The sequence below is a fragment of the Artibeus jamaicensis genome, unplaced genomic scaffold (genome assembly GCF_021234435.1).
Source record: "Artibeus jamaicensis isolate MK-2021 breed Jamaican fruit bat unplaced genomic scaffold, CSHL_Jam_final contig_467, whole genome shotgun sequence".
Lineage (NCBI taxonomy): Eukaryota > Metazoa > Chordata > Mammalia > Chiroptera > Phyllostomidae > Artibeus > Artibeus jamaicensis.
Window position 1 is genome coordinate 10,598,118 of NW_026521845.1, and position 6,291 is coordinate 10,604,408.

The following is a 6,291-nucleotide window of genomic DNA, read 5'->3' on the forward strand; positions in this document are numbered from 1 at the left end:
TCCCGACAGGGCTCCGCATTCCAGAGTGAACTGCCTCCATCCAGAGCTGCTTTCTCCACCGCTTACTCTCCATCTGCAGTGGAGAGAAAGCTTGTGTCTCCTTTCACTGTCCTTCCTGAGGGAAATGTTTAGAATTACTGCCGAAGTAGAAAGTGTGAGATAACACTTTTTTTTTTTTTTTTGCAAGGGACTCACCCATGAGGAAAAACACTACAGGCGTTTATCTTTGTTTTTTTTTTTTTCACTTTTTAAAAATTGAATTTATTGGGGTGACATTGGTTAATAAAAGCATACAGGTCTCAGGCGTACATATCTCCAGCACATCTGCCGTCTGCACTTGGCCACTCCCCAACCAAACTCAAGTCTCTTCCCACCACCATTTATCCACCCTTTGCCCTCTTCCACTCCCCCCCCAAACCTCCTTTCCCTCTGGCAATCCCCTTACTGTGGTCTGTGTTTGTTTTCTGTTTTTGTTTGGGCTTCATCCCTTCCTCTTTTCACCCAGCCCCTACTCCACCGCCCTGCCCTCTGAGACGCAGCTCTCAGTCCTGTTCCCTGCTGTCTGTGCTCCTGCTTCTGTTTTGCGTGTGAGTTTGTTTGGTTCACTAAGTTGCACATATAAGTGAGATCGTACGGTATTTGTCTTTCTCTGACTGGCTTGCTTATCTTTCACCACTAAAAGGACCCTGAGTTGGGTGTCCTCGTCAGACCCACGCTCAGAGCTGGGAAACAGACGGCTGATGTTGTAGGTGATGAGTTGCTGATTTTGAGATCTTCAGACTTGAGGGGAAAAAAAGCCTGTAAGTTATTTACAAACTTTCTTTAGTATCATCATTTTTCCATACAAAATCAGGCTTGAATTTCTCTTTCAGTGTTGTCATGGCGATGCATCAGAGACTCCTTCATTTTTTTTTTCTTTCCTGTTCTGTTTGTTCACTTATTTCACTCGTTAGAGTCCACAGATAAGTGAAGTTTTGTCTTTCTTTGACTGGCTTATTTCTCTTAGCATGATATGCTCCAGGTCCATCCATGCTGTCGCCAATGACATGACCCCCTTCTCTTTCATGAGTAATAGGCCATTGTCTATTTGTACCACAACTTCTTTATTCATTCATCCGCTGATGGAAGCCTGGATTATTTAATCTTGTTATCAATAACAAGGCCATACCCAGAGTGTTCCAAAGAAGGAAGAAAACCTAAGAGTTCTTATGATAAAACAGACATTCTTGGGAAGACTCAGTCCCGTATTCTTAGCCTCGGAATCGGTCCAAGGCGTTCACCTTCCAGATGTCAGGTTGGCCTGGATAATGGATGTGCAGCAGTCTGGACACAGGAACGTTCCTTCCTTAGCCCTTCCAGGGCTAATCAGAGGTTTTACCTATAAGGTGTATGTATAGCTCCAGACATAACTGGCAAGTTCAAAAGTTTAAGTTCCCATGCTAGTTCAAGAGAACGTAGAATGATGTCCTCAGGCCTCAGCCTACCTATTTGATTCTAGTAACTTGCCAGTGTGACCACTGGGACTCTTTGATTTCCTCCCTCTTTCCTCCATAGATGCTGTTCTTATTCTCTGGGTTGCACGGGAAAGCTGGAGCGCAGGGAGGGCAGGGGGTTCCCCTCCGAGGCTCTGGCCCGGGCCTGTGGGACCAGCCCTCCACTGCGCTCTCCTGCTGGCTCCAGCCCCTCCCATTTCTGTTCCCCACCCCCAGGCCCCGTTAGTGCAGGGACTGAGGAAGAGGGAAGCTGAGTGTGGAATGGCATCCAGCCGCATTCTTGGTTCCAGTATGGGATCTGAGTACTTAGAAACGCTCCAGAAAAAAAAAGAGGTGAGGTGCTTACCAGCCCATCATACTTTGGATGTTTGAGATGCCGAGACTGCTGAGCTGCTGATTTGACAAGATCAAGGTGTGAGGGGAGGACACAGGCCTGAGCTGGGGAAGGGACCTGTGACCCCCGAGCCGCTGCACTCGAATTTATTTTGACACACGTCCTTGGTGTGATTCCTCTGCCCGTTGACTGGTGACTGTGTCCCAAGGGGCCACCTCTCACCCCAGCACCCAGGAGCCTCAAGCCAAGGCCCCAAGGCGAGCAGGAAGCCACCCTGGGTGATAGGGAGGGTGCCGGCATACCCTGGCGTCAACTCCTCCGGCCCTGTGGCTGGGACCACGTTCCCCAAGCCCTTCGGATTTCAGGTCTGGCTTGGTTTCGTGTGCACAGTAAATAGGACCTGCTCCCCCGGGGTTATTTGGAAGATTATATATGGATTGCACTAAAAGCCCAGCAGGGGGGTATCAAGAGCCCTTCTTCCGCAGCTGCACAGTAGCTGAAAGTCAAGTCTTTCTTTGCCCCTGGGAGAGCAGGGTGTGGGAGAGAGAGGGAGGACTGGACCAGGCAGAGGTGCGGGTGGGGGAGGAGAGGAGATATAACAGGCTCACCATCCCCCATGGACGCTTTTCCCTCTTCCCCTAATTCACCCCGTACCTGCTGAGAGTGGCTTCCAGGTTCAGGGTCAGGGTAATAACCGCACTTGTACCTTTGTTGCAGGGGAGCTGGGGCAGGGGGAGGGGCTGGAGAGCAGCAGGGAGGGGGCATCCAGGTGGCAGAGAGGACTGAGGATGAAGAGGTTAGCCCCGGGGCTTGGCTGGAGGGTCAGGAAAGGGTTTGTAGCTTTTTGTCTCTTCCAAAGGGCTCTGAACTGTTACCCTGAACTCAGGTTGCTGGGGCGGCTGGTTTCCCAGCACCTGAAGTGTCTCATCTGTGACATAGGGATTCAGACGTCCTGTCCATTTGCTGGTGCACAGAATGTCCAGAGGACCAACAGGCAGCCTGAGGACCAAAGGGAAGGCCCCGGGGTCTCCTGGGAGGGCTGACAGGGGGCTCAGCCCTCACTCCCTGCAAACATGCGGGGGACCTGCTGACTCCACCATAACAGCAGTGACATCCAGGAGGGCCCATCTGCCCTTCCTTTAATCACCCCAGGCACCTCAATCTGTGCTCATTCATTTACTCACCAGATCAGTTGGGATCCCCTGCCCTGGAGCCCCACTGAGGCCAGGCCCTGAGACTTTCGTAGGGGGCAGGGCAGGGCTGCCCCGCCTGGTGGGGAGTCGAGAACCAACTTCTGCCAACACAGGACAGAGAGGGAAGGGCTCTCAGCTCCGGAAGCCGTCTGAGCACAACACAGGGACTCAGGAAAGCCCCTCGCTGGGTGGCCTTGACGCAATCACACGGCCTCTCTGGGCCCAGCATCTTCTGTAAAACAAGGAGGTGGATGTGCATTCATCTCTTCTTGCTCTGCTGTGGAGTCTGAGGAATTTCCTAGCAGCCTCCCTCTTGATCTCCACGGGCTCTCAAGGTCACGACACTGGCGGTCAGCGGCCCCGGGAGGAAACAGGAACAATAGGAGTCCCTTCCGCCCTCTGTCCTTGGCCAGCAGAGGCATGAAGCTGCTTTTCTGGCAAAGCTGCTGCTTTTCCCACCCTCAGCCCTGCTGCCCATCCTGACCGAGGTTCCCCGCGGCAGAAGGAGTGGCCAGGACCGTCCACCCCCCCGCCTGTGCCCCAGCCCCCGTGCCTGGAACGAGGCTTCTCTCTCAAGACTCAGCTCAAGGCCACCTTCTCCAGGAGCCCTTCCCTGATCTCAGCCCCTGGAAAAGATCGGCCTCATGCATGTCCTGAGTCCCGGCCTCCTTTTGTTCTGCTCTGTGTTAGAATTAGATCCCTCTATACCTTCCCCAGCCTGAGGTTTGCATGGGGCAGGTGCTGTGGCAGGAAGCAAGGGCGACAAAGAAGAAAGAAAAGAAACTGCAGATTTCTGTAGGAAGCTGGGCGGTGCTTCTAGGGCACAATCGGTCCCTGTTTATTGTTTCACGGCCAAGAGAAAACAAACACCTGTGGACGGCACGTGGGCTCCGGCCACTTCCACAGGTCAGGGCCACACAGGAAGGTGTGTGAGCGAGGTCTCCCTGCGTGATTACTGGCAGCACTAGAAAGGTCACTGGAAATGAACCTGCTGCTGCCCTTGGCTGCCCCTGTCTGGAAGGGATGGACAGGGTGTGGGGGTGGTCGGGAGGGCAGGACCCTGACCAGGCAGCTCTGAGGCCCAGTTGGCCATGGGGCTGCCCGAGGTGTCATCTGGAAGGGAGGGGGTTGTCCTGGGTGCTGCCTGGCCTGACTGAGGAGAAGCAGGTTGCCCAGGGGGAGTTTGGGGACAGAGTGGGGAGGGGACAAATTCAGGGAGCTGAGGGCTGGGGGACATGAGGCTGGGGACAGCTGTCATGCAGGCCTGTGTGCTCTTACACAGATTGAGTGGTGACACCACCCTGGGCACTGCCTGTGTTGTGTGTTATCAGTGCCCTATGGTGAGGAACTGTCCTCAGCCCATTTCACAGAGGAGGAGACTGGAGCAGAGGAGGGGCGGAGCCTGCCCAGCCCCGCCCCCCACGAGAGCACAAGGTTCTCCCTCCCAGCGCCCTCTGTGCCCCTGTGCACTGCCTTCTCAGTCCCATCCTCACTTGTTCCGGGCCTCACTCCCCCATGGGAATGTAAGCTTGGTGACAGCACGGACCGTTCAGTGCACGGCCTCAATGCCTGGCGCATGGTAGCAACTCAGTGGACCTCCGATGAGTGGACAGCCCAGAAGGAGATGCTCCAGCCCTGCAGGCCACATCCGTCCTCCATGAAGGCTCACTCAGCACGCAAGGTTCCCAGGAATTCCTGGGGCCCTAAGCGGACTTGAGGTCTGATATGTGGGTAGCCTGCCTGGGCTGGTCCCCGCCCCACCTTGGCGCTGTGCCTTGGAGTGTCAGCGAAGAACGCTTGGTGAACGCTCGGTGACCCAGTGCCATTCCCTTATCAGTTCCTCCTGATCAGTTCCATCACTCAGACAGTCCAGCAAGTGCTCCCGGAGCACGCGCTCTGTGCTGACACTGAGCTGGGACAGTCCACAGTCACCAGTTCCGGGGCCTGCCCGCTTGCCTCCTGCTGAGGGGCGAACCCAAGGGAAAAGACACAGGAGTCAAGTGCCCCCAAGGGAAAAGACACAGGAGTCAAGTGCCGTGGGGCCTCCAGTGGGTGGTCAGGCCGTCGCAGTCCCCACCACCACGGAGGAGCCTCAGTGCAGGCAGAGGCCTCGCATGGGGTCAGAAGAAGACGCCCTGCAATGAGGGAGAGTGAGGGGGACCTTCTGATGGGATCTTGGAGGAGGGGTGGCGATGGGATCCATTCCACGGTGTGAAAAGACCACCCCCAGCTGCAGAGGGGACAGGCCGGGCCTGGGGTGGGGGGTTGCTGGAGCCTATGAGAAAACCCCAGGCGACAGGGGATTTGCCTAGGAGGGTGCCAGGGTGAGGGAAAGAGAGGAATCGAAGCATTCCCTCAGATTCCGGCCTGAGCTAGGGAGTGGGGGTGGGGGGGTGACGGTGGGGAGAAGAATGCCAAAAGTCTTCTGAGTCCCAGGCCAAGACTGCTGTTTACTTGATTTGTACAATGCCTCTCTGCTTGGCCAGAAATACAATGTACAAAACCGAGGCCTCAGGTTTTCTGCTGCAGCCACAGTATTTCCTGAGCTGTTGTCATTTTCACCTTGGAGCCTGGGCAGTTCTGTGGCCCGCCCAGTCCATGACCTTGGTCTGGGGGGGAGGGGGAGGCGGGAACTTACTGTACACTCCCCCTTTGTCTCTGCTGGCAGTGGAGTCCCTCAAAGGCACATTCCAGGCGTCAGGGGGTGGGGCCTGGGAGGTAGGAGGGCTGTGGGGAGGGGGGGGACCCACTTGCTGCGGGAAAATCCAGGCCCTGTTCTGTCCCGCATGCGGTTTGATCCACCGAACACCACGACAACATGGATGTCATTGTCCCCATTCCTGACACGTGGAGACGGAGACAGAGTGGCCTCCTGGCTGCATTGGGCCTTCCAGGGACCAGCTCAGTCCTGAAGATCCCAAGCCCCACCGTGGTTTTACTTTTCTTCTAGGTGGACCCGACACACTTGCTTTTGCTGCTCTGACCCGCCTCCTTCACACAACCCTCCCCCCACTCCCAACACCCCTCCCCCCCACCGCCAGGTAGCTAATGCTGGGCATCCAGGTGGTCGCTGCGCTAGACTTGGTGTGCCTTCCACAGTGACAATTGGCCCAAACTCTTCAGAGGGCTCCATGGAATTCCCCCTCCTTTAGAAATACGGGCAAGGCTTTGGCAGATGCTAAAATAAATAGAATGAAATGAGCGGGGGCAATGGATGTTATTTTGTGAGTAAGCCTGGGGGAGGGGACACTTTGTATAATATTTGCGTGGG